This window comes from Gorilla gorilla, chromosome 10 (assembly GCF_029281585.2).
Source record: "Gorilla gorilla gorilla isolate KB3781 chromosome 10, NHGRI_mGorGor1-v2.1_pri, whole genome shotgun sequence".
Classification (NCBI taxonomy): domain Eukaryota; kingdom Metazoa; phylum Chordata; class Mammalia; order Primates; family Hominidae; genus Gorilla; species Gorilla gorilla.
This window is the reverse complement of record NC_073234.2, coordinates 118,029,156-118,056,019: the sequence shown is the minus strand read 5'-3', so window position 1 is coordinate 118,056,019 and position 26,864 is coordinate 118,029,156. Positions and strand designations below refer to the sequence as shown.

The following is a 26,864-nucleotide window of genomic DNA, read 5'->3' as shown; positions in this document are numbered from 1 at the left end:
TAAAAGTTGGATCACTGGTTACCTTGAGTTAGCCATGTTTACCTTAGTAATGCTGGATCTCAATGCTTTGTGGGAAAAAAAGAAGAAAATGAGCCTTCATCATGGATGTCCAGAAAATTAACAGATGACAACGGATACCCTCTCCATGAGGTTTGCTGCATGCCAGACACTGTGCAAAGAGCTTTACGTGCATTGTCTCATTTATTTTTGACACAACTGTGTGAGGTCAGTACTATTATTCTATCCATTTTTTTTTTTTAGGTAAGGGATCAGAGATTTAGAGAATTTAAGTGACTTGAACAAGTTTAAACTGGCTAACAATGACAAAACTAGACTTTAAATTCAGGTCTGATTCCAGAGCTGCTTCTTTAAATCACTAGGTCAGGTGACTACTGGGATATCTTAGAAATTCTCTAAAATACCCAACCGAGTTACAATGAATGTTTGGACTCTTAAATCCTGTCCTTTAATTTCCCATTCAATATATACAAGAACAACTCATGTGCCTGATGTGTAAGCCAGAACTCCAGTGATTGGTACCTCCGTGCATCTATAGAGGATTTTTGCAGTTCAGTATTGAGCATCTATCAAGCCATTTAGGGAATATAAATACATTATCTCTGCCTTTAAGAACCTCACAAATATAGTTTGAGTAATTGTACAAGAAAACAAATGGAGAACAACACAAAAGGGTCATCTGTTCAAGAACTAAAAGTCATAGATAGCTTGGTTAGTTCACACATTGACACACTGAACTGGTCCATAGGCCTGCTAGTCAAAATATAAGAGGAGAAAACCAAAAAGACATAGCTGAACTATTTTTTTTAATAAAATACAAACATTTCAGTGCACTTGAAGTGGAACAGAAATGCTAAGTAATAAACAAGTATACTGGGCTATGGGTCTAGAAACTGGTAACAGGGGCCAGAAGTTTGGCTCCTGTGGGCTAATGATAAAAAGGCTGCATGTGAGATGAGCAGCTGCAATTAGCCTTCCACTAGTAAGAATTGCCCGGGACGAAAATACCCTGCTAGCAACTGGTGCCTACTGCTCTAAGTTTGTAAGACATTGAGGTCCAAGGGAAGAAGAAGGACATAGATGTAGCTTTACTACCAGAAATTTTAACAGCCATTCAAACTTGGTGTCTGGATAGCTGAAGACTCCAAGAGCACCACAGCACAAAAACTCTACACAGTCGCTAGCAGACCTGCTTCTTTTAATTGGGATTTAAGAGACAGATTGAGCCCATTGATATGGAAGGATGAATACAGAGAAAGACAAAACTCTCAAAGAAATCTAGTGAAGGGCAAGAGTGCTGTGGAAAATATTGTATATTGGCTTAATGTCTATTCCCAATCTCCCTTTTACTTATCTTTCTGTACTATAGAAGCTAGAAAAAGAAATACTCATTATTCCAGCTTCTGTTGCAGCTATGGAAGGCCATGTGACATAGTCATGGATGGTGAAATAAAGCAGAAGTGCCTAGGAAGACATATTTTTTCCTGGAAAAAAAAAAAAAACAGACAAAGCCTCACTGGGATAAAGTCCTTTTGACCTTCACCCTTTTTCATATCTAGAATGTACACATTATGCCTAGAGGCACACACCCATCTTGTGAAACTGAGAATAAAAATTATGGCACATAAAGGCATAAAGGAGCTGGATCATTGGTGACATTCTTGAATAGTTGCACAGCCCTATACTGTCTACTTTGAAATCTCTTATGTAAAACAAAAATTCCTATTGGTGAAAGCTAGACTTAATGAGGTTTTTCTGTTTATCTGGGGTATATTTGCAGTATCCCTAACCAATACAAGAACTAACAAAATTAACTATATAAACATAAATTGACTAAAGAGGAAATAATGTTTGTATATAAATTCTGACAAAGGCTTTGAAAGAATTACTTTTAAAAAGTATAAGAAGATAAATGTTAATAAAAGAGTAATTAGGAGGCAGAAGGCAGAGATGGAGATGTCCAACACAGTTTTACAGGGAATTCTGGAATAAGCAAAGAATAATAGCAGAAAAGCGATATTTTCCAGAATTAAAAAAAAGAATGGAATCCCCAGCTCAAAAATGTATATGAAAGATCTATTAACATATGCATAATTTAAATGTTCAAAGAGAAAAAAAGAATGTAAACTAAAAGGCAAAATAAAACTGTTTTTTAAAGAAGAATCAAGTTTGAAAAGAAACCATGTAGAACATTTTCCCCTTCTGAATAGACCTTATATTTTAGAGCACTTTTAGGTTCACAGCAACATTCAGCAGAGGTAGAGATTCTATATATCCCCTGCTCATACAAATGAACAACCTCCTTCACTATCAATATCTCACATCAGAGTGGTACCTTTGTTACAATCAATGAACTTACACTGACACATACTTATCACCCAAAATGTGTAAATTACATTAGGAGTCACTCCTAATGTTGTATATTCTATGGGTTTTGACAAATGTAAAATGACATGTATCCACCATTATAATGTCATACACAGTAGGTTTACTGCCTGAAAAATCGTTTATACTTTGCCTATTAATTCCCACTTCCCTACTTAGTCCCTGGCAACCACTAATCCTTTTACTGTCTCCATAATTTTGCCTTTTCCAGAATGTCATATAGTTGAAATCATATAGTATTAGTATTTTCAGATTGGCTTCCTCCACTTTGTAATATGCATTAAAGATTCCTCTATGTCTTTTCATGACTTAATCTTTCATTTCTTTTTAGTACTGAATAATATTCCACTGTTGGGATGTACTACAATTTATTCATCTATTTACCTATTAAAGCTTTTCAGGGTTGCTTTCAAGTTTGGCATATGAATAAAGCTTCTATAAACAGCCATGTGCAGGTTTTTGTGTGGACATAAGTTTTCAACTCATTTGTGTAAATACCAAAAAATGTAATTGGTAGATCATACAGTGGGAGTATGTTTACTTTTATAAAACTTGTCAAGCATCTTCCAAAGTGGCTGTATCATTTGCATTCTCACCAGCAGCCAATGGGAGTTCCTGTTGCTCCATATAACCTCCTAAACATTTGGTGTTGTCAGTGTTCTGGATTTTGGCCATTCTAATAATTGTGTAATGGTGTCTCATTATTGTTTTAATTTACATTTCCCAATGACATATGATGTTGTGCATCTTTTCATATGCTTGTTTACTATCATATACTTATTACATATCTTCTTTGGTGAGATACCTGTGCAGGTACTTTGCCTATTTGAAAATCAGGTTATTAGTTTTCTTATTGTTGGGTTTTAAAAATTCTTTATATATTTTGGATAATAGTCCTTTATCTGATATGTCTTTTGAGAATATTTTCTCCAAATCTGTGGCTTGTCTTCTCATTCTCTTGAAAGATATAAATTTTTGAAATAGAAAATGTCACTGAAATTTGAAAAACACACACAGACCTATGGATGGTAAAACAATAAAGTCATAGTAGACATAGCTGAAAACAGTACTAGAAAATTAGAAGACAGGTCTGAGCAAATCACCCAGAGTTGGAAAACATGTAAATGCTATTAAAATATGTGAAACAAAGGGTCAGAAGTTCAAACAAATATCTAACAAGAGCTCAGGAAAAAGAGAAGGTGGGAAATAGGCAAGAGGTAACCATCAAAGTAATAATGTAATAATGGCTAAGAATTTTCTACAATTGGAAAAAAATTTTTTAAAAATCCATCTTAATACACCACGGGAGTATCAGAGACAAAGAAACTAAATTTAAAATTACAAAAACCAAAAAAATTGATTATCTACAGATGAATGAGTTCTATAATTAGGTCTATATAAACATCTTACCCGCACTAAAATTTGTCAGAAGACAATGAAATAATGTCTTTGAAGTGAGGGGGGAAGGGATATGTGAGGGTAGAGCTCTATATTTAGCTAAACTATTATTCAAGAGTATAGGTAAAATGAAATCATTTGCATATGCAAAAACAGAAAATTTACTATTCACGTACCTTAACAGAAAGATTTAGTAAAGGCTATAAAGAAACAAGAAATTTTACCCAGAAAGAATGACAAATAAACAATGGTAAAGAAAGAAATATTGACTGAAAAAAAGGGGATATGTTGTTAATTTGAGAGAGCATAAGGGTGGATGAAGAATGTTAAAAATCTAATGGAAATATAGTCTTCTAGGTGAATAGCTTTTATAGCACTCTTTATTAAATAAATCTTCATCTTCATCTTATATTAAATTCCTACATAGATAATTTTGGGCTTCCTATTATCTTCCTAGTGAGCTATTTGCTTTTTGCCAAATCAATATCATACTATTTTGATTATCTAACTCTATAACATATTTAAAAATCTGCTTGCAGTTTGTCACCCTTTTCTAATTATTTTCCAAAATTTTCTTGGCCACTTTTATTTTTCATGCACTAAACCTGAGGTCAGAATACCTTCTCTGTAGAAAGCCAAATAGTAAATATTTCATACTTCTGTGGCATACAGTTTATCACAACTACTCAACTCTGCCATTACAGCATGAAAGAAGTCACACACAGTATGTAAATGAATATGTATGGCTGTGTTCCAATAAAGCTTTATTTACAGAATAGGCAACTGATTAGATTTGGCTAGTAGGCAGTTTGTCAGTCCCTACACCAAACCATTTCTTACTTCCAATTTATTTTCAATACTAACCTGACTTTCCCATATTCCTTTGCCATATTCCATCACTTCAAGGTTGGTTACTTTAATTATCTAAGTGTCAGTTTTCCCTAATATTTTGGATACTGCACCACAGTAATAGCATCATACTACTTTGGAAGTCTGTGTATGAAACTTCGTCTAGTTGAAGACAGGAGAAATCCTTTCCTCATCTTTATGACTCCAGATCTAATTGAGTATTTAACACAAAGTAGATGCTCAATGAGCACTGTCAGAAGAAGGTAGAGAGCTAGGATGCTGGAATCTATTCTAATACCTTTGTTTAATACTGGTAAAATCAAACAAGATATGGATATCTTGGCCATAAAATCTTTTGCTCAGATTTTAAAATTAAGTTAATGAAAAAATGGAGAGAAAAGTATAAAGACGATTACAATACAGAGAAGTAAGGGCTGAATTGGGGTCAAGCTCTATGGGAACCAATGATTGGCACATAGAGGTCAGAGAGGATGTCATACATAGGTAGGAATTTCAAGGATCAGCAGGAATTAACAAGGAAAGGGGGAAAGGGAGAAAGGAGAATGCTCTAGAAAGAAGAAAAGTCACTTAAGAAGTCTTAGAGGTGAGAGAGAACATGGCTGGAACTGCAATAGTGCAGAGGGGCTGGAGCTAGGGTGAGAAGTGGGATAGGGAGTGAAGCAAGGGGTAGAAAAAATAATAGACAAATGAAGTGAATAGTAGGGAGCAACCTGTATCTAAAGGCTAGGTTTAAGGGCACAGTCTTTTAGCCAACAGATTTTTCCAGGCTTAGCAAGCAAAGCTCTGGATGAAGTAAGGGTGATGGTTGTATCTAGGCAAAAAGAAATACTAGAGTCTTGGGTAAGTTGTGGTTAGCATGAAGCAGGGGAGTGGGAAGAAGCCTTGGTGCGAGGGGGCCAGAGAAAGATCAGCCAGTTGGACAGTCAAGAACATCTGCTCACAACTGTAATGGGAGCAAAGGGAGGAGGAACACACTTAAGCCCAGGAGCTCGCCTGCCAAACAGTTGTCAGTGTGGGATTCTCTTGTTCCTGCTTGTACTCTCCTGATCAAACACACAGCAGCAACACGATGTGCTCTCCCAAGAAGGGAAAGGTTTCAGCAATTGGGGACTAGGGTTGAGCGGGGAGGTGAAAGGGAACATCTGCTCTGTGAAGCCACTTGAAAAGTAATCTTCTGGTCACTTGGGGAAAACATCTGGGCTGCACACCCCAGACCACCAGTGGTGCAGTAAGTGGAGAAAGATTGGAGGAATTGATGAGGAAGGAGGCAGAATGGACACAGAATGTGCCGTAAGCTAGAGAACAATGACGTGGGTTTCGGGAGAGTGATGTGGCTCCTCTGGAAAGGTCAGTCACTTGGGGACTCTTTCAGGCAAGGATAAAAGGCAGATGGGATTTTCACCCACTGAGTTCACTGAAAAGGCTTACTTGATTCACGCCACCCCTAGCCTCTCAATCTGCAGGGTGCAAAAACACCAAGTGGTGAGCAGCTACCATAAGAAGAGAAGAATAAAACTTCCAAAGGCTTCCCTCATGTTTAAGAAGGTATGTGTGGACAGGAAGGAAGGGAGTCAGGACTATTTTTGAGATGAACAGAAGGGCTCCTTGAATTCGACATGTTTCTCAGGCCTTATCTTTAATCTCCAGTCAATCTATTAATCTGGGAAATTCAACTTGACTTACTTCAGGTAGATTAGAATATCACAGGTTTTCTTCAGTTCATCTAAAAATATTATTTGAGTTTTTATCCTTTTCCTAGGACCATGCAATACTCTAAGCAAATTTAGAGGACTGTCTCTTAGTCATTGGGAGTTGTATAGAGTTTTTCAATCCTCCAAGGTCAGGAAATTGAGGAAAATGACATACAGAGAAGCAAATTTCCTTTAAAGGACCATGTGACTGATAAGGAAGAGATCCTGGGCTGGACTAGATTTTCTGACTTTGATTCTGATTTTTTTTTCATAAGCCCATGATTTTTTTTCCTATGTAGAAGGACAATCAATAAATTCTTTCTTGCTGAGAAGGTAAGATGGCCAAGCAGAGGACAGTTAGGGAGACATTGCAAAGCTAAGTCTAGAATAAAGTGTTTGCTTCAAACCATGTGACCATTCAACATTGAGAAAAGTGAGGGGCCAGAAGGGAGAAGAGAAGAGAGAAAATATTCTCCTTGGATGAAGGAATCAAAATGAAGTTGGACATGGCTAGTCTTTCCCTACATATGAAAAAGCTTTAATTCATACACATTTTTGTACTACAAAGTCTCATTTCTGGAACTCCAAGTTGGAACAATGGGGGACCTTTAGACACCTGGGTCTCGATGCAGTTGTGAGAAGTAATGGCTGCAAAAGAAAATTCTAGAGCCAGGAAAAGGCATAGACATGGTTACTTTGCATTGTACAATCATGAAGTCCAGGCACTCTGTTGGGTTCTTTACATCTTCCTAACAACCTTTGAGGTGAGTGTTACCTCCCTCACTTTATGGAAGAAGAAACTGAGGCTCAGAGAGGTCACACATCTAGTGAGCAGGAAGAGAAAGACAGAAGAGATTTCCAGCCTCCTCTGCCACAGATATTTTGTATCACTGGGCTCTATAACTGGGGTCAGCTTTACTGAAGTTCAATGCATATCACCTGTTACTATAGAAATGTAGTCTCAAGTCACATCTCATCATATTACTCACATGTTATCCTTGTTTCTGGACCCAAAATTTTATACTGGACAGATCAGGTTAAAAGGAACCAACAAAGACCAGCAGAAGTAAACAAGTCCCAAAGGGCAGGCTGGTATGTATCTGAACCTGATTAGGCAATGCTCTATTCATTCCAACTGGTGGCACAGATTGGGTGGAAATGGAGGGATCCGGAATCAGAGCTGTCACCTGGGAAGAATGAAGGTAGGAGGACAGCTATAGGAGCTGCAAGGAGTTCAGTCTCATGTTCAGGATAGCACCATGAAGGAATGGCAACAAACAACAGGTGGTGGGGGTCAGTAAAGCAGTGGGCATCAGAAATATCCAAGGCAAAACAGCATGTCCTGGCCCATGCAAGAACCATATTGAAAGGAAATGTTGAGAACAGGCAGCATGCATACTTGAACTTGTCTAAAGAATGGGACTTCTGCCTAGGCATGCACTGCTTCAAAGAATACACATTTGGAGCAGGAAGAGAGAAGAATTAGCAGAATAAAAGAGTAGGCTATGCCAGGGAATCCACACAAAAAGGCAGAGGCAGCTGGCACCTGGGGAGCAGAGGCCCACCCACCAGAGATGAGGACTGTAGTTCTTGTGAGGGAGCTGGCAAAACAATGCAAGTTCTGCAGCAGTGGGCAGTTGAGCAATGGAGAGGCTGATACAGAGGAACAAGATAGGAATCCAATTTCCAAGAGGATAGATAGTATAGGCATATCTCTTTACCTGAATTTAACCTATTTCTAAAAACCTGTTAAATAGCAAATGTTCAAATAATTGGAGCTTACAGGAGTCCCTTATTTTAAAATAGAATAATAATAATAATAAAAATACATTAGCAGTCCTTCCTAAAAACTCAATGTTCTGACACGTCACGAAGAAGTCATATTGCAATCCATTAAGGATTTGTGCATAATATAAACCAACATACTTTAATAATTTTTCTATTGTCTCATGTGTAGAAAAAAATTGTATGCATGGCATATAAGAACAAAATTATAATAAACATACATTTGTATGCAGTCATTTGCTTTGTATGCTTTATATCTTCCAAATTTTCTTTCAATGAAAGGGCTTCACACAACATTTCAGGCTCACCAACTTTCCCTGCAGTCTTTTCTACTTTCTTAGGAGACATCACCACTTGATTTGGGGGGATGACCATGACAATGTATAACATACTCATTTCTGTAGCCTGAAAGTAACCAGAGACAATACATAAACAAATAGGTGTGGCCGAGCGCCAATAAAATTGTATTTGGCTGGGCGCAGTGGCTCCTGTAATCCCAGCACTTTGGGAGGCCGAGGTGGGCAGATCACCTGAGGTCAGGAATTCGAGACCAGCCTGGCCAACATGGCGAAACCCCGTCTGTACTAAAAATACAAAAAGTAGTCAGGCGTGGTGGCGGGTGCCTGTAATCCCAGCTACTCAGGAGGCTGAGGCAGGAGAATCGCTTGAACCTGGGAGGCGGAGGTTTCAGTGAACTGAGATTGCGTCATTACACTCCAGCCTGGGAAACTCCATCTCAAAAAAAAAAAAAAAATGTTTTTACAAAAGCAAGTGGTGAATTGGACTTGGCCTGTGGACCATAGTTGGCAGATTTATCTTTTAAGAAAAAAAATTCTGTCTTGATACCAATGGACTTGTTTCAGGATTCTCAGAACCTATGGACTTGAGTTTTAAAAATTCAGACTGAATTTTATGTTCAAAATATGTTCTTATGTCATTAACATACTTTTGATTTGTCATGGATAAAATGATGTTTTTCTTTACAACTGGCAAGGGTTGTTTTCAAGGTTATCTTTGAATGAAGAGAATAATTAAAATCTATGTATGTTTGTGTGTGTGTGTTGTCATTCGACAGTATCTTTAGATATCTGATTTTGAAGGTAAAAATACAAGGATAATGCAATGGGGTTATGCCTATAATTCCAGCACTTTGGGAGGCCAAGGTGGGAGGATCACTTGAGTCTGGGAGGTCAAGGCTACAGTGAACAATGATTACACCATTTCACTCCAGCCTGGACAACAGAGGAAGATCCTGTCTCAAAACAAAAAAAAAAGAACAAACAAAACCCTCACAAAGATGAAACCTACCTAGCCTAAGTACTTCAGAAAAGTTCTTCATCCCCCAATTTCTTCCCCATAAAAAACATAAAAAACAAACAAAAACACTACAGATGTTTTAACTCAGCCAGGCATAATGGTTCATGCCTGTAATTCCAACACTTCAGGAGGCTAAGGCAGGAGAATCACTTGAAGCCAGGAGTTCAAGACCAGCATTGACAACAAAGTGAGACCCCCCACCTCTACAAAAAAATTAAAAAATAAAAAAAATTTAAAATAAAAAAATTAAAAAAAATGTTTCCAACTCTTGGCCAGTTCAGCCTACTTCATTCCTAACTTGGCATTTATGAGGTGCCTAGCATCTTGGTAGGCTGGCAGTCAGATAGAACTATTATATTCCTTCTCTTTCCTGCCAAAGAAATGGTTTCATGTCTACTACTAGTTTGGCAGCACACAACCACAGCAACGAGCTTTTTACATTCAGGCATAGATAGGCTTGCATACAATTTCTGATCTGCACTTTCAAAGCTGCTCCCAAAGAAGCAACAAAAACACATGAAGAGGATGATGAAAAGAGATAATGATTTCATCTCTTTTGATGATATTGAAAAAGAGATGATAATGAAAAACTAACAATGATACTCCTTACCTCCTCTGAAATCCCAAGGTTAGAGCTGATTGTAAATCAACTCCTGGGCAAAGAAAAATTCATTAGCGTGTTCAATTCATCAATTCTTCCAATGCATATTTATTGGATACCTCTTTTGTGTCATGTGTTCTATAATCATTGGGTATAAGAAAAATAAATGAGACACAGTCAAAATCCTTAAGGAATTTCTGGTCCAGAAAGAATAACAGCAGCCAAGGAAAGTGGCAGTTTTTGTGTGAGTTTTGGCAGTTTGCGTTTTTCAAGGCATTGGTGTATTTCATCTAAGTTGTCAAATTTATAGGCACAGAGTTGTTATTATTATTTTAATGTATGAAGATTCTGTAATGATATTCCCCTTTATTCCTGATATTGGTAATTTATGTCTCTCTATTTTTAAAAAGGGTTTTCTTGGTCATTTAGATAGAGCTTTTTATTAATCTCTTTTAAAATATATAATGTCTTCTTTTTTTCTATTATCTTTATTTTCCATTTCATTGCAATGTATGCTCTTTATCATTTTTTTTTTTTTTTTTGCTTTCTTCGAGTTTAATTTTATCTTCTATTTACTGTCCCTTTAGGTAGAGGCTTTGATTGCTTGTTGTTCTTCTTTTCTAATACACACATTTAATACTATGATAATACTAAATGCTAAAATAAGTGTTTAATACTATAAATGGCCCTTGAAGCACTACTTTAGTTGCATCTTACAAATTTTGATATATTGTACTTTCATTTTTATTAAACTCAAAAATGTTTTCTAATTTCTCTTCAGACTTCCTCTTCACTCACAGGTTATTTAGAAGTATGTTGTTTAATTTCCAAATATTTGTAAAATTCCCATATATCTTTGCATTATTGATTTTAATTTTAACTATTTTATGATCAGATAACATATGCTGTATAATTTAAAGTTTTTTACATTTGTTAAGTTGTCGGTTTTTTTATTCTTCACTGTGGTCCAGGATATGGTCTATTTTGGTGAACATTCATATAGAGTTGAAAAAAATGTGGTTTTAGTTCTTGTGTTCTATAAATGTCAATCAGATAAAGTTCATTGGTTGTGTTCAAGTCTACTATATTTTTGTCAGTTTCCTTCCTAATCCTTTATCAATTACTGAGAAAGGACTGTTGAAGCTTCCTGTACTTATAGATTTGTCCATTTCTCCTTTTAGTTGTATTAGTTTTTGTTTCATGTATTTTGAAGCTGTTTTTGGTATATATACACATTTAGAACTCTTATGTTTTCTCAGTGAATTAACTTTTTTTTCATTATGCAATTTTCTTCTTTATCTCTGGTAATTTTTTATGAAGTCTACTTTGTCCGATATTAATATATTCACTCTAGCTCTCTTTTCATTAGTATTTGCATATATTTTCTATCCCTTTACTTTTAACCTATCTATAATATATACATTATATTTAAAGTGGATTTCTTGTACATAGCATATAGTTCTGTCTTTTTTAACAACAACAAAAAATCTATCTCTGTCCTTTAATTATTGTATTTAACTATCTACATTTAACGACATTATCGATATGGTTAGATTTATGCCTACCATTTTATTATTTTTTTCTATTTGTCCTCTCTGTTTTTCTGTTCCTCTGTTCCCCCTTTCCTGCCTTTTTAATTATTTGAATACTGTTCAATAATTTCATTTTAATTTCTCTGTGGCTTTCTGGATATATCTTTTTGTATTATTGTTTTAGTGGTTACCGTAGAGATGAGAATATTGATGCCTAACCTTTCACAGTATGGTTAGAGTTAATATTTTACTACTTCAAGTAAAATATAGATGCCTTGCAACCAAATAGCTTCCTTTACTCTCACCCTTTATGTTATAGTTGTCACATGTATTGCATCTGCATAGACTGAAAATCCCATCAGACAATGTTAGAAATTTTTCTTTCAACAGTTATATAAATTTTTAAAGAATTTTAAGATGAGAAAAAAGCTTATTATATTTACCCAGCTATTTGCCATTTCTGTTGCTCTTTCTTCAATCCTGAAGTCTTTAGTATCTGGTATAATTTTCTTCCATCCTGAATAACTTCTTTTAGTATTTATTTTAGAGCAGGTCTGCTGGTGACAAATTCTCTCCATTTTCTTTCACCCAAGAAAGGTTTCATTTTGTTTTCATTCCTGAAGGATATTTTTGATGGATACTAAATTCTGGGTTGATAGTTTTTTTTTTTTTCTTTCAGTGCTTTAAGGATGTCATTCCACTATCTTCTAGTCTCTGTGCTTTCTGATGCAAAATTATCAGTTACTTGATGCAAATCAGCCTTTTGTATTTCAAAGCCACTGCATTTTGAGGTGTGTTGTTGGATAACAATAGATAACTGAAAGATCCTCAAACTCTGTATTCTGGTCACACTGAACCTCTTTCAGTTTTTTGAAAGCCATTCACTGTCTTTCTTCTGAGGCTTCACACATATTACTCTCTCTGCATGTGAGCTATACCCTTACACCCATAGCACACATCTATGGCACTCTTTCAAATGTGCCATATTACCTCCTCATCTTTCAGGTTTCAGGCTGTTTCTTCCTCCTAAAGGAACTTCTTTGATGCCCCCTGCTCAATGAGTCTAAATCAAGTGCTCCTCCTACATACTCTAACAACACAAACTGTGCTTTCCATATCACAGTTCTAAAATAAAATAAAACTTGTATGAGCACCTACTACATACTAGGTCTTGTACTAACTGCTTTGCATGAATCTATGAAACAACCCTGTTATTGCTTCTATTTTCTCAGTGAGGAAACTGAAGAACAGAATGGCTAATTTACCTGCCCATAATCACAGAGTACAGCTAATTAGTGGTTGAGCCAGGATTTGACCCAGACGGACTGGATTCAGAGCCAGGTCCTTAGCCACTATTTTAAGCGGCTTCTAAGTTACCCCACTACATTATAATAATCGTTATACAGTTCTGTATAGCTAACAATAATCTAGGCTTTGTAAAGAAAAAAACTATGTCTATCTTGCTAATTCTTGGTATCCTTATTGAATTGAAATTAATAATACGGAATTATTAATTTAGCAAGGATATAGTGAAATGATGCTAGCATTATCATGCTCATGAAGATTTAAATTGGTATATTTGTATTAAGTCATTAAAAATATTCATAGACTTGAAACCATAATTTCTTTTACAAGAGTCTATTCCTACAGAAATAATGAAAAATGTGAACAAAGATTTAGGTGCCTGCATTAGTTAAAAACTGCTTTAAAAAGTCAGAATCAGTTGAAATTATATAGACCTTAAGTTTTTGTTTAGTAAGACATGGAGACATGATCGATCACCATCTATATGCATAGAAAAAAAGCCTAAAAGAAAATATTTCAAAACATTAGCAGTGATTAGCTCTGGGTGATGGAATTACAAGTGATTTGAATTTTCATTTTTATACTTCACTGTATTTTTCAATTTTTCAACCATTGGCATGCATTATTCTTTAATCAGATGAAAACAATAAGTGTTACCCAAAAAACTGCAAACTAAGTTTGCAGCTGACCACAAGACCCATCATAAATAAACAGGCTGGAGTGACCCATTTCAAGAAAACAGACGTAATAACTGACAGGGTGGTGGGAAAGCATGCAAGCCAAAGGCCCTTTTCCTTTAGCAAAGGAAAGATTATGTTGCTAAAGACACCCTGGGAAAAGAGTGCAGGCATCAAGGAACAAGAAGATCCAAGAATTGTTGGAAGGAGAACATATAGGTTTACATCTGCCTATTAAATATGTCTTGGAGGAAACTTTAAAGCAAACAAATCCAAGCTCTCCAGTGGTCTAAGTGAACTGCCAATCCACAGTCAGAGCCAATTCAAGCTTTGGATCCTTAACTTGAAGGCTCTTAGTGGGAAGGGAATTGGAGACCTAAAACCTTAATTCATAGCCCACACCTCTCCATGTGCACTTTGTTTGGCCTGCACTTTACTCAGGACCTGCTTGGTTGATAGTTTCAGTCTGTTGACCTCCCTCCCCAAATCCCTGATCATGTCTGGTCACCAGGACATTTGAGAGATTATGCAAGAGCTCTCTCTAGCTCTCCATCTAATTGTCCTGCAGGAAACGAACATTTTCATACATCAAAACCTCGTTCAAAAATAAAAGTGAGGATTTCATTTCTTCTTGAGTCTGTACTGCAATCTATGTCATGGACATACTGTACTTAGTTATATTGCAAGGACAATGTCTAATAATCCTCTTTATATTTCCATAGTGCCAACCCCAGTTGTGGGCAATATTTCATACAAGTGATAGAAGATTATCAATAAATATGGATTGATTGACTGATTAATGTTTTTCCATTGATGCTTTTCCAGAGATGGAGTGGCAAATGCATTCGTTGCATTGAAGTTGCTGTTCCTCCTCTAATACTATATAATTGGATTTCAAAAATCGGTCGCAGCACTTTTTCTGAAGTGCTGAAGAGATCCCCAAATAGTGCCCCAAGATGACATTACCAATGTATTGGCATGCAGGAGAACGTCTATTTGCCATCTATTCTTTTTTGTTTTTTTTATACTTTAAGTTCTGGAATACATGTGCAGAACATGCAAGTTTGTTACATAGGTATACACGTGCCATGGTGGTCTGCTGCACCCATTAACCTGTCATCTACATTAGATATTTCTCCTAATACTATCCCTCCCCTAGCCCCCAATGCCCTGACAGGCGCCAGTGTGTGATGTTCCCCTCTCTGTGTCTGTGTGTTCTCATTGTTCAACTCCCACTTATGAGTGAGAACATGTGGTGTTTGGTTTTCTGTTCCTGTGTTAGTTTGCTGAGAATGATAGATTTCTGCTTCATCCATATCCCTGCAAAGGACATGAATGCATCATTTTTTATGGTTGCATAGTATTCCATGGTGTATATGTGCCACATTTTCTTTATCCAGTCTATCATTGATGGGCATTTGGGTTGGTTCCAAGTCTTTGCTATTGTGAATAATGCTGCAATAAACATACATGTGCATGAGTCTTTATAGTAGAATGATGTATAATCATTTGGGTATATAGCCAGAAATGGGATTGCTGAGTTGAATGGTATTTCTGGCTCTAGATCCTTGAGGAATCACCACAGTGTCTTCCACAATGGTTGAACTAATTTACACTCCCACCAACAGTGTAAAAGCATTCTTATTTCTCCACATCCCCTCCAGCATCTCTTTGCTGACTTTTTCCTGATCACCATTCTAACTGGTGTGAGATGGTATCTCACTGTGGTTTTGATTTGCATTTCTCTAATGATCAGTGATGATGAGCTTTTTTTCATATGTTTGTTGGCTGCATAAATGTATTCTTTTGAGAAGTGTCTGTTTATATCCTTTGCCCACTTTTTGATGGGGTTGTTTTTTTCTTGTAAATTTGTTTAAGTACCTTGTAGATTCTGAATATTAGCTCTTTGTCAGATGGATAGATTGCAAAAATTTTCTCCCATTCTGTAGGTTGCCTGTTCACTCTGATGAGAGTTTCTTTTGCTGTGCAGAAGCTCTTTAGTTTAATTAGATCCCACTTGTCAATTTTGGCTTTTGTTGCCTGCCTTACAAGAACTCCTGAAGGAAGCACTAAATATGGAAAGCAAAAACTGGTATGAGCCACTGCAAAAACATACCAAATTGTAAAGACAATCGATGCTATGAAGAAACTGCATCAACTAATGGGCAAAATAACCAGCTAGCATCATAATGACAGGAACAAATCCACACATAAAAATTTTTAACCTTAAATGTAAATGGGTTAAATGCCCCAATTAAAAGACACAGATTGGCAAATTGGATTAAGAGTCAAGATGCATTGGTTTGCTGTATTCAGGAGACCCATCTCACATGCAAAGACACACATAGGCTCAAAATAAAGGGAGGGAGGAAGATTTACCAAGCAAATAAAAGCAGGCGGTGCAATCCTAGTCTTTGATAAAACAGACTTTAAACCAACAAAGGTCAAAAAAGACAACGAAGGGCATTACATAATGGTAAAGGGATCAATGCAACAAGAAGAGCTAACCATCCTAAATATATATGCACCCAATACAGGAGCCTCCGGATTCATAAAGCAAGTTCTTAGACACCTACAAAGAGATTTAGATTCCCACACAATAACAGTGGGAGATTTTAACACCCCACTGTCAATATTAGACAGATCAAGGACACAGAAAACTAAGAAGGATATTCAGGACTTGAAGTCAGCTCTGGACCAAGCAGACTTAATAGATATGTACAGAACTCTCCATCACAAATCAACAGAATATACACACTTCTCAGCACCACACATACTTATTCTAAAATCGACCACATAATTGGAAGTAAAACACTCCTCAGCAAATGCAAAAGAATGGAAATCATAACAAACAGTCTATCAGACCAAGGTGCAATCAAATTAGAACTCAGGATTAAAAAACTCACTCAAAACTGCACAACTATTTGCAAACTGAAAATCCTGCTCCTTAATGACTACTGGGTGAATAACGAAATTAAGGTGGAAATAAATAAGTCCTTTGAAACCAGTGAGAACAAAGACACGACGTACCAGAATCTCTGGGACACAGCTAAAGCGGTGTTTAGAGGGAAATTTATAGCACTAAATGCCCACAGGAGTAAGCAGGAAAGATCTAAAATCGACACCCTAACATCACAATTAAAAGAACTAGAGAAGCAAGAGCAAACAAATGCAAAAGCTAGCAGAAAACACAAAATAACCAAGAGGAGAGCAGAACTGAAGGAGATAGAGACATGAAAAACCCTTCAAAAAAATCAATGAATCCAGGAGCTGGTTTTTTTTGAAAAGATTAACGAAATAGATAGACAGCTAGCCCGACTAATAAAGAAAAAAAGAGAGAAGAACCAAATAGACACAATACAAATGAAAAAGGGGATATCACCACCAATCCCACAGAAATACAAAGTATCATCAGAGAATACTATAAACACCTCTACGCAAATAAATTAGAAAATCTAGAAGAAATGGATAAATTCCTGGACACATGCACCCTCCCAAGACTAAACCAGGAAGAAGTTGAATCCATGAATAGACCAATAACGAGTAATGAAATTGAGGCAGTAATTAATAGCCTACCAACCAGAAAAAAGCCCAGGACCAGATGGATTCACAGCCAAATTCTACCAGAGGTACAAAGAGGAGCTGGTGCCATTTCTTCAGAAACTATTCCAAACAACAGAAAAATAGGGACTCCTCCCTAACTCATTTTATGAGGCCAGCATCATCCTGATACCAAAACCTGGCAGAGACACAACAACAACAAAAAATTTCAGGCCAATATCCCTGATGAAAATCGATGTGAAAATCCTCAATAAAATACTGGTAACCTGAATCCAGCAGAACATCAAAAAGCTTATCCACCATGATCAAGTCGACTTCATCCCTGGGACGCAAGGCTGGTTCAACATACACAAATCAATAAACATAATCCATCACATAAACAAAACCAATGACAAAAACCACATGATTATCTCAAAAGATTCAGAAAAGGCCTTTGATAAAATTCAACAAACCTTCATGCTAAAAACTCTCAATAAACTAGGTATTGATGGAACATATATCAAAATAATAAGAGCTAATTATGACAAACCCACAGCCAATATCATACTGATTGGGCAAGAGCTGGAAGCATTCCCTTTGAAAACCAGCACAAGACAAGGGTGCCCTCTCTCACCACTCCTATTCGACATAGCATTGGAAGTTCTGGCCAGGGCAATCAGGCAAGAGAAAGAAATAAAGAGTATTCAAATAGAAAGAGCGGAACTCAAATTGTCTCTGTTCACAGATGGCATGATTGTATATTTTAAAAACCCCATTGTCTCAGCCTAAAATCTCCTTAAGCTGATAAACAACTTCAGCAAAGTCTCAGGATACAAAATCAATGTGCAAAAATCACAAGCATTCCTATACACCAATAATAGACAAACAGAGACCCAAATCATGAGTGAATTCCCATTCACAATTGCTACTAAGAGAATAAAATACCTAGGAATACAACTTACAAGGCATATGAAGGACCTCTTCAAGGAGAACTACAAACCACTGCTCAAGGAAATCAGAGAGGACACAAGCAAATGGAAAAACATTCCATGCTCATGGATAGGAAGAATCAATATCATGAAAATGGCCATACTGCCCAAAGTAATTTATAGATTCAATGTTATCCCCATGAAGTTATCGTTGACTTTCTTCACAGAATTAGAAAAACTGCCTTAAATTTCGTATGGAACCAAAAAGAGCCCATATAGCCAAGACAATCCTAAGCAAAAAGAATAAAGCTGAAGGCATCATGCTACCTGACTTCAAACTATACTACAAGACTACAGTAACCAAAACAGCATGGTACTTGTACCAAAATAGATATATAGACAATCAGAACAGAACAGGGGCCTCAGAAATAGCGCCACACATCTACAACCCTCTGATCTTTGACAAACCTGACAAAATCAAGCAATGGGGAAAGGATTCCCTATTTAATAAATGGTGTTAGGAAAACTGGCTAGTCATATGCAGAAAACTGAAATTGGACCCCAACCTTACACCTTACATAAAAATTAACTCAAGATAGATTAAAGTCTTAAACATAACACCTAAAACCATAAAAGAAAACCCAGGCAATACCATTCAGGACATAGGCAAGGGCAAAGGCTTCATGACTAAAATACCAAAAGCAATGCCCTCCATTCTACAGAATAAAGTCCAAGCTTCTTAGGCCCCAACAGTCTCACCACAGCATTTCTGCCATTACAGGATCGCATGCATCCCAAGAAATTGCTGCACTTTCATGCCTCTCAGTCCCCAAATCTAATCACTTGTTTTTCTTTTATGTATCTATCAGTTGGCTTTTAGTTCAGTTGTAGAATTTATTAACTCAAACTTGGAATCTTAGTATTATCCATAATAGCATCAGTCTTTGAGAGTCAAAATTCCTTTCTTTAGCATCAAAAACTTCCATGAATTTCTTCCTTACAGAAGGCAAGGACTGTGTCTGTCTTAGCCATTCGTGTAACTCTAGTACCCAACACAGTAGCTACCCACATGGTAGGTGCTTTTTTTTTTTTTTTTTTTTTTGACAGAGTCTCACTCTGTCACCCAGGCTGGAGTGCAGTGGCACAATCTCAGCTCACTGCAACCTCCGCCCTCTGAGTTCAAGAGATTCTCCTGCCTCAGCCTCCCAAGTAGCTGGGATTATAGGTGCCTGCCACCATGCCCAGCTAATTTTTTGTATTTTTAGTAGAGACAGATTTCACCATCTTGGCCAGGCTGGTCTTGAACTCCTGACCTCGTGATCCATGGGCAAATTATATCCTTTAATTGATAAGTATATAATAACCAAATGTGATTATGAATTTGTATTTTCTCATGAATTTACATTTCAGAAATTACAACAACATCCATTATTTTTAAATAATGGTCAAGTTTAAAGTATAATAAACTTTCTCTTTAGGGGGGTTTCTGCTTATTAAAATATTTAATACAGTTAAGTATATATAAGTTATTCAGAGAATAACTACTGACATCCAAAGACTTCGAAGACAGTAAAAACTCAATACTAAAATTAGACCGAACATAATTATCTTTGTTATTATGATTCAGGAGGCTCTTCATGACCAAGCAATACCCTAGGGCCATCATTATGCACCAATTGCTCTTCCCAGCAATAATTGTTAATAGAAATTTCTGGTAGTTAAATGCCAGATTAACAAGCTGTTCCTGCCTTTGGAGCCCATGTGTACACAGGCTTTGCCAGCCCCAAATTGAATGAAATATATATTGGTTCTACTGTTTTTAGAGTTTTCTCAGTAGAGTAATTGAAAGTCCAATTGCATTTGGGGGGATTTCAATTGGTCTCCAACATGGCCAGTTTCTACACCTGCCTCCAAATAATATGTCATTGATCAAGCATATTATGTTGGCATTGGTTAGCAATCCCAGGCTCTACTTTTTGTGAATATGTGTGACCTTAAGAAAATCATTTAGCTTCTGTCTTGTGGAGTTTCCTTTTCTTTACATTTTAAGTTTTTTATTATCTCTATTATAATTATCATAATTACCACCATAATCTTTCCCTTGTGTTTTATAGAGATAATCATAGTGTCTACCTCATAGTGTTTTTGCACGGGCTACACATATTGACAATACTTCTCAGGTAATAGATGCTCAGATAGAACATAACCATTATTATTATTGTGATGTGGTTTATTCTCTGCCCATCATTGAATAGAACTCCTGACCAAAAAGCATCATCCCCTACCCACCCAGGAAGGCTTACTTATCCATTCAATTTATTGAGTGTTTATTTGAGTCTCCACTTGTGCTCCATTCTCTGAGTCAGGCATCAGAGAAAATAAAGATAAAAGAGACCTAGTGTCTACTCTAGAGGATCTCAGAGTCTAATAGGGGAAACAGACACACAACTCGACAGGTATAAAATGATGTGGTATGTGCATACCCACTGACAAAGACGAGGGATTTCTGGGGGAAATAATACTAATGCAGGGTCTTAACAATAAAAGAGAGAGCAGAGCAGGGTGCAGGGAGAAAATGATGAGCAGTCACTGGGAAGAAGATATTCCAGATACAACGAACACCTGAACAAAGACAGAAAGGCAAGAAAGAACATGAGTTTGCTTCGGAGTATGGGGACTTCATATGGTTTGAAATTGCTGAAATATAAAATACAATGTAAGAAGTGGCAAAGTATGGGAGTGGTCAGCAGGGGCTAGATCACAGACGAACTTTTAGATAGTGAACCACTGAATGCTTTAAACACAGACCTGAAACAGAGAAGTGGCACTTTTCACTGCCTCACTGTCAGAGTTCCCCTGTTCATGAAAGGTTCTCTAGACAGGGTAAGATTGAACTATGGCAGTGGCCCAAGGCAGGAAGCATAGGAAACCGTTTGCTCTTGAACTAATGAGTGCCCAGTGGGAAGTCCTATGTAGTTGATTAGGTTTGGGTCAAAACTCCCAAGAATAGAGAATTTTAGAAATGTCCATTTGGATTGCCTCCCTATTTTCCAAGTTAAGCCCAAAAGCTGGACAGACAAATGAGCTTGTGTAGTGAGTTTCTAGATCTTTGAACAATTCCAGAGGAGACCCCTTACTTCATGGAAGCTGTGTGTCCTGGCCTTAACCTGCCCATCTCGGTTGTGCTTAAAGCCCACTAGAGCCTGCTCTGTGTTTAGGACATAATTAGTGGAAACTGAGGGGTCTGTGCTTACAGACTAGCAAGGGTGTGCTCACAGGTGCCTCTCAGGCCCATGACCCACTGCTTGTAGGCTTGTATTCCAAGAAGTTCAGCATTCCCACAGCTCAGCCAACTTTGGACATAAATGTCCCAAAATCAGCAAATAAATGCTGTATTGTGGCCAAGGCAACAGCAGCTGCTTCTGAGAATATAATGGGGTAAAGAAGGGACACAGAATGCTTTCCACAGGAAACAGGAATAAAATGAATTAAAACTCCAATGCTGGATTTTTATTGTTAAGAACCTTTTAAAAAAGATATAAACACCCTATGTTTATGCAAAGTAATGTGGAGAATTGGGTTCTTGATCTAGATAGTTTCAAACAAAAATATTTTTAACACATTCATCTAAAATATTTGGATCATTGAGGGGAAACATCATTTATTGTTTGAGTTATCTGGAATTCCCCACTTCACTGGATTGTATAGACACAGTTCTGAATTATATTTGTCCCAAAAGAAAATACCAGAAATTCTGAATTGAGAAAAAGGGTTGACATTTGAGGGGAGGAATGGGCCTCCTCAAAGCAGTCCAAAAATTTTTTAATAGCTTCAGAAAAATCAACAAGAAAGAAAAGGGTGTTGTAAAATGCTTTTAACTTTTTCTCTTATTCTCAAGCCTGCACAGAGCCCCTCTTCACCACAGAGTAGAAACATGCTCCTTCAAATTCAAAGCAGCCTACCTGAATGATCACATTTAAGTCCCATTTAATCTGGAAGAATATGAGCAAACATCTGCCAACACATCAATAATGAATTTGGTCACTTGGGTCTAGGGCAAGAAAGTCATCCAAGATCGAAAAGGATGCAGTCTTTGAAGGTGGCCATAACAGGGTTCGTCACAGTGTGTGACGGATCTCAGATGCATTTCTCTTGAAGAAGCCAGAGTACAAATGAATTTGAATTTTTAGAGAACAGATAATCCAATGACTGAATCTCAAAGATTGTAAGAATGAATGCCAGGATGTTAATCATTCTCCTCCTTGTCCTCAGTGCCCTGGGCCATCTGTCCACCTAAATATTTAAATAAGATTTCAAAGCATCAACAACATGCATCATCTATCAACAGCTTCCAGGCACTGGAGAGGTATCATGATGGTCCAGATTATCTGGTTTTCTTAAGCCTTTTCAACATGTAAGATGCCTCAGTAATATACTCACTCACCTACATGAAAACATACATACCAGATGATACAGTTATAATTCTTTTGAAGCTTGTTTATGAATGATACCAAAGTATAACTATGTTTTTATCCACAGTCTATAGAGACAGCCAGATCTGGCCTTCAGATGCTTGACAATTCCACAGTTCTCTTCACACCAAACCTCAGTGCTATTAACTGGTAATGTATTTATCTCCTGTGGTCAAATTTCTCCAACCAAACTAAATTTCCTGGAAGGCAAAGATTGGGATTCTCCCTTTGCTTGTCTTTTTCATAGCAAAGTATTGGTTATGGGATGGGCTCAATGAAAGTTGTATGTGAACTCAGAGGTACGTTTAAAAGAAAAACACATGTTTTCTGGTTTATGGCTAATCCAATCAGACTTGTCAATTTAAAAAGATAAAAGGCTTAATGATAGCTTTTGGAACCCAGGAGTTGGTATTTTGGGGGTAATTACACATCCTCAATGAAGAAGACACTTGGCTGGGTGTCACTGTAGCTCTGAGCCCTCAGTATAGCTCATACTATACTCCTAGGTCACTACAAAAAGACCTAAAACTCAGGGCTTAACTTCTAGGAAATGAGTGCAGGAACCTCAGTTATAAAGACCAATTTGTATTTTCTATCTGCCAGTTTTGGCACATTTCACCATGAGAACACAAGTTCTGAAATCCCCAAAGAGGCCCAGAAGATTACCAAGCTAATCAACAAAGCAGAACTGGCTTTGGTGCATATAAAGGGATTCATCCCAGGGAATTTTGCAAAACTTGAATATATGGAGTACGTAGCCCTAGTGATTTCAAATAAGCCAAGGGAAACAAATGAGGTTTTATTTGGGGTTATATAAAATGAGACCATGTCAGAGACACAAATCACAGGGGGAAATGTTTCAAATCCAAGGAAAACCACAGCTAAACGTTCTCTGTCTGGACAGTTTGCCCTTCAAGAGATGTGAATTTACCCAAGGTCAAATAGAGACCAAGGTCAGAGGCAGGACCTGAAATAAAACCCGTAATTTTCAATTTGCTCCAAACCCAGGCTGAGTATTACACCCAAGGCTAAAATAAGCATTGTATCAGAAATCTGTCAGCCTTGAGCAAAAGGAAATAAGTTATTTGAAGTCATAGAAATCCCATTGCTAAACAATTTGGTTTTAGGCTACATTTAGGCACTTTGAAATGTGTAGAGGGTTCCACAGGGAAATAGCTTGACAATTGAGCAGTGATATTGAGAAATGCTCAAATGCCCTGTGTACCCCTATGTCATATACAAAGTGCTTTCACATGCACTATATCATTTGATTTTCATAGTCACTCTGTAAAGTACACAGGACAGGAAAATATCTCTGCCTTTTATGGAGAATACTGGGGCCACAAGAGGTTAAGGAATTTTTAAACTCTAATGGCTAACAAGGGGTAGTACAAGACTCTGAGTCTGTTGCTCTTTATACCCATCATGTTTCAATAAGTAAATGTATATTCTCTGCTCTCACTGATTGATGTGGGCCTCTGCATGCAAGATGGAAGGAATATAAAGGAAGAACTCTTGGTCTCAAGGAGCTGGTTGGGAAGACAGGGCTGATAACAAATACTGTTCTTCATCAAATTTAAGAAGCTCTTAAGTTATGAAAAGATCTATTTTTTTCCCAATGGTGTTAAAGTGCGAAAAAACATGGCTGATGGTGAATTGTAGGATGTCAAGAATTAAAGATGTGTCCCAACTTCGAAAAAGTTGAATGTGAAAAAGATTTCCGTCTTAGAATCCAAGAACTAGGGTAATCCAAGACAATATTTTATAAATATAATATATTATATATATAATACTGTCTTAGATTATATATATAATATATAATAAATATAATATTGCCTTGGATTTTATATATATATCTGAGAGGTATCAATGTCTCCTTTCAGTTGCAGAAACAGTCTACAGTGGAGCAAGGTGAACTAGTTAGTAAGTGGCCAGATTGGGGTTCAAACCCAACTCCATTGGCTTATAGAGTTTGATGAGCTGATGGGGTATGAATGAGACCGTGCTCTGTGGGTGAAATGTGTGACACCTTTTGAGGTGTCTCTGGTTGGAATTTCCTAAGGAATAGACAAGCCACCTTGGGTATGGTGTAAACCATAGCATAAGATACTCTTCAGGGGACTTTAGGACAGCAAATCTTCATGTTAATATGAAGCATGAACCCTGAAAAAAATAAAATAAGTACAGATTTCTGAGCAACTGAGAGGGAATTGGATTTAATACTGTGCCCAGACACCTTATAGATACTGGCCAAAGCTAGAAGTGACAAATGCTACCAAAGCATAGATAGAATTTTTCAAAAGACCTTGAAATTGCCCACATCAAATGAATCATGCTGATCTTGAAAAAAACTAACTCAGTCCTATGACCATGCTACTCAGAAGAATCTGTCCTCTCAGCAGCCACTTTGTTGAGTTGTAGAGGAAAGGGGAATGGATTCTCTGTCTTTGTAAACAAAGAAAGCTTAGAGATAGCAGGAATAAGAGAAACACAAGTCTGATAAAACAGGAAGGAGATGAAGGGAGACCTTTTCAAGCCTAAAGACGATTGATCATTCAAATTACCCTATAAATACATATTATCTGTAAAGGCACCTTTTACCATACTGCCCCAAAGAATGCTCATTCCTTGGTCAAATAAGTTTGAGAAATTCTGAATGTTATATTCTTATCCTAAAGGCTCACAACACAGATCAGCATATTAAAGACACTGATAAATCCGGCAGGATGGAGACCTGCTTCACTTTAATAGCATTTAAGTTGGCAGAATTGAAATTCAACCCTGGTCTATCTTTGAAGCTCATCTTCATAACCACTCTGCTGTACTCCTCTATTCTAAATGAATATTTTTCTCTTCAATTTTGAACAAGCTAAATTAAACATAAAAAGAGAAAGTAAAACACACATATCTATATGCCCAACACTAGAAATTAAGAAGCATCAACATTTTGTCATTTGTTTCTTATTTTTTACATAAAAAAAAAATGGAATGAGAACATTCCAGAGTTGAAGAGTTACAAAATTGAATTCCCTTTTGTTCCCCTTCTCAGTCTCTCCCTTGCAAACACTATACTGAAATTGGTATGTATTCTTAGAAGTGATGTTTTTCTATTTTATAACATACATGTTCGTAAGCAGTATCTAGCATTCCACTTTTTAAAAATGTTATATAAATACTATCATACTATATGTATCATTCTAAAATTACTTTTTTCATTCAATATAACATTTCTGAAGCTAATCTAACTATTATTTAAACTGTTAAGTGGCATTTTATCATATGAAGACAACAGAGTTGATTTATTTATTTTCTTACAGATGGACATTAAGTTACTTCCAACTTTGCTATTACCAAATAATAGTGTAATAAATATTCTTGTTCTTGTGTCCTTATGCACTTTTAGGGAGATTCCCTAGGGTATATACCTAGAAGCAGAGTTTCAGGGTCATGCAGTTTGCATATTTCCAATCTTACAGGAGACTGCCAAATTACTCTCAACTGACCTTCTTGTCCTTATTCTATTTAGCCCACACAATCCCAAAACACAAGAGAAAAATAACAGAGTTTTGCAAAAAGAGTCAGCAAACTTGAGGTCCAAGCTCTAACTGTGACCTTAAGACAGTCACTGAAAATTTTTCATTCTTAGTTTCCTCAACTGGAAAATGGAGTTGATAATACTTTGCCAAACTTATTCCCTGGGCGTTAAATGTGAAGACAAATAAAATTGAGACAGTGAATGTGCTTTGTAAACTAGGAGTGTTGAACCATGTTAATTATTTCTGTTAATAAATACACACACATAAATCAATCACTTTTCAAATATCTGAGTGTCTACTGTTTAGCATGCATTAGTAACAATTTAGCTCTTACACAAAAGAACATGTAGGTTAGTGACTATAGTTAATTTTTTTCAGTTTCTTAAGTGCCACGGTAGTAGTGATAGGGAAAGGAGGCAGGAAAATTCTGGGAAGAAGAGGGCAGGTCCCTGGCAAGTGCACCACCCTAAAGCCTGGAATCATGGCCCAAAGTGAGAACACACATTACTGTTTTCCCGCTTGAATGTTGCCACTTCCAAAACCACCCATGGCCCACCCTGCCCCTAATCCTGTGCCCATAAAACCCCACAGGCTCAGCCAGCAGAAGAGGTGAAGAGGAGAAGCAGCAGGATGTCATAGACTACGGTTGGACATGGAGAGAAGCAGCTTGACTTCATAGGGTCATCTTGATGGCATTGCTTCAGAGAGGAGTCCAGCTGGGAATGGCCAGATTCTGGAGAAAGATGAACTTCCTGCTCTGTCCCCTTTCAGCTTCCCTTCCTGCTGAGTGCCACTTTAATCAGCAATA

General features: G+C 37.0%; 1 long non-coding RNA gene across 1 annotated transcript; it reads left to right on the top strand.

The window, feature by feature from the left end:
• LOC109029110 (uncharacterized) lies at nt 1-26,864 on the top strand. Its single transcript, XR_002008127.2, has 3 exons — nt 1-225; nt 22,588-22,670; nt 26,648-26,864. It is a non-coding gene; the product is annotated as an uncharacterized lncRNA (long non-coding RNA).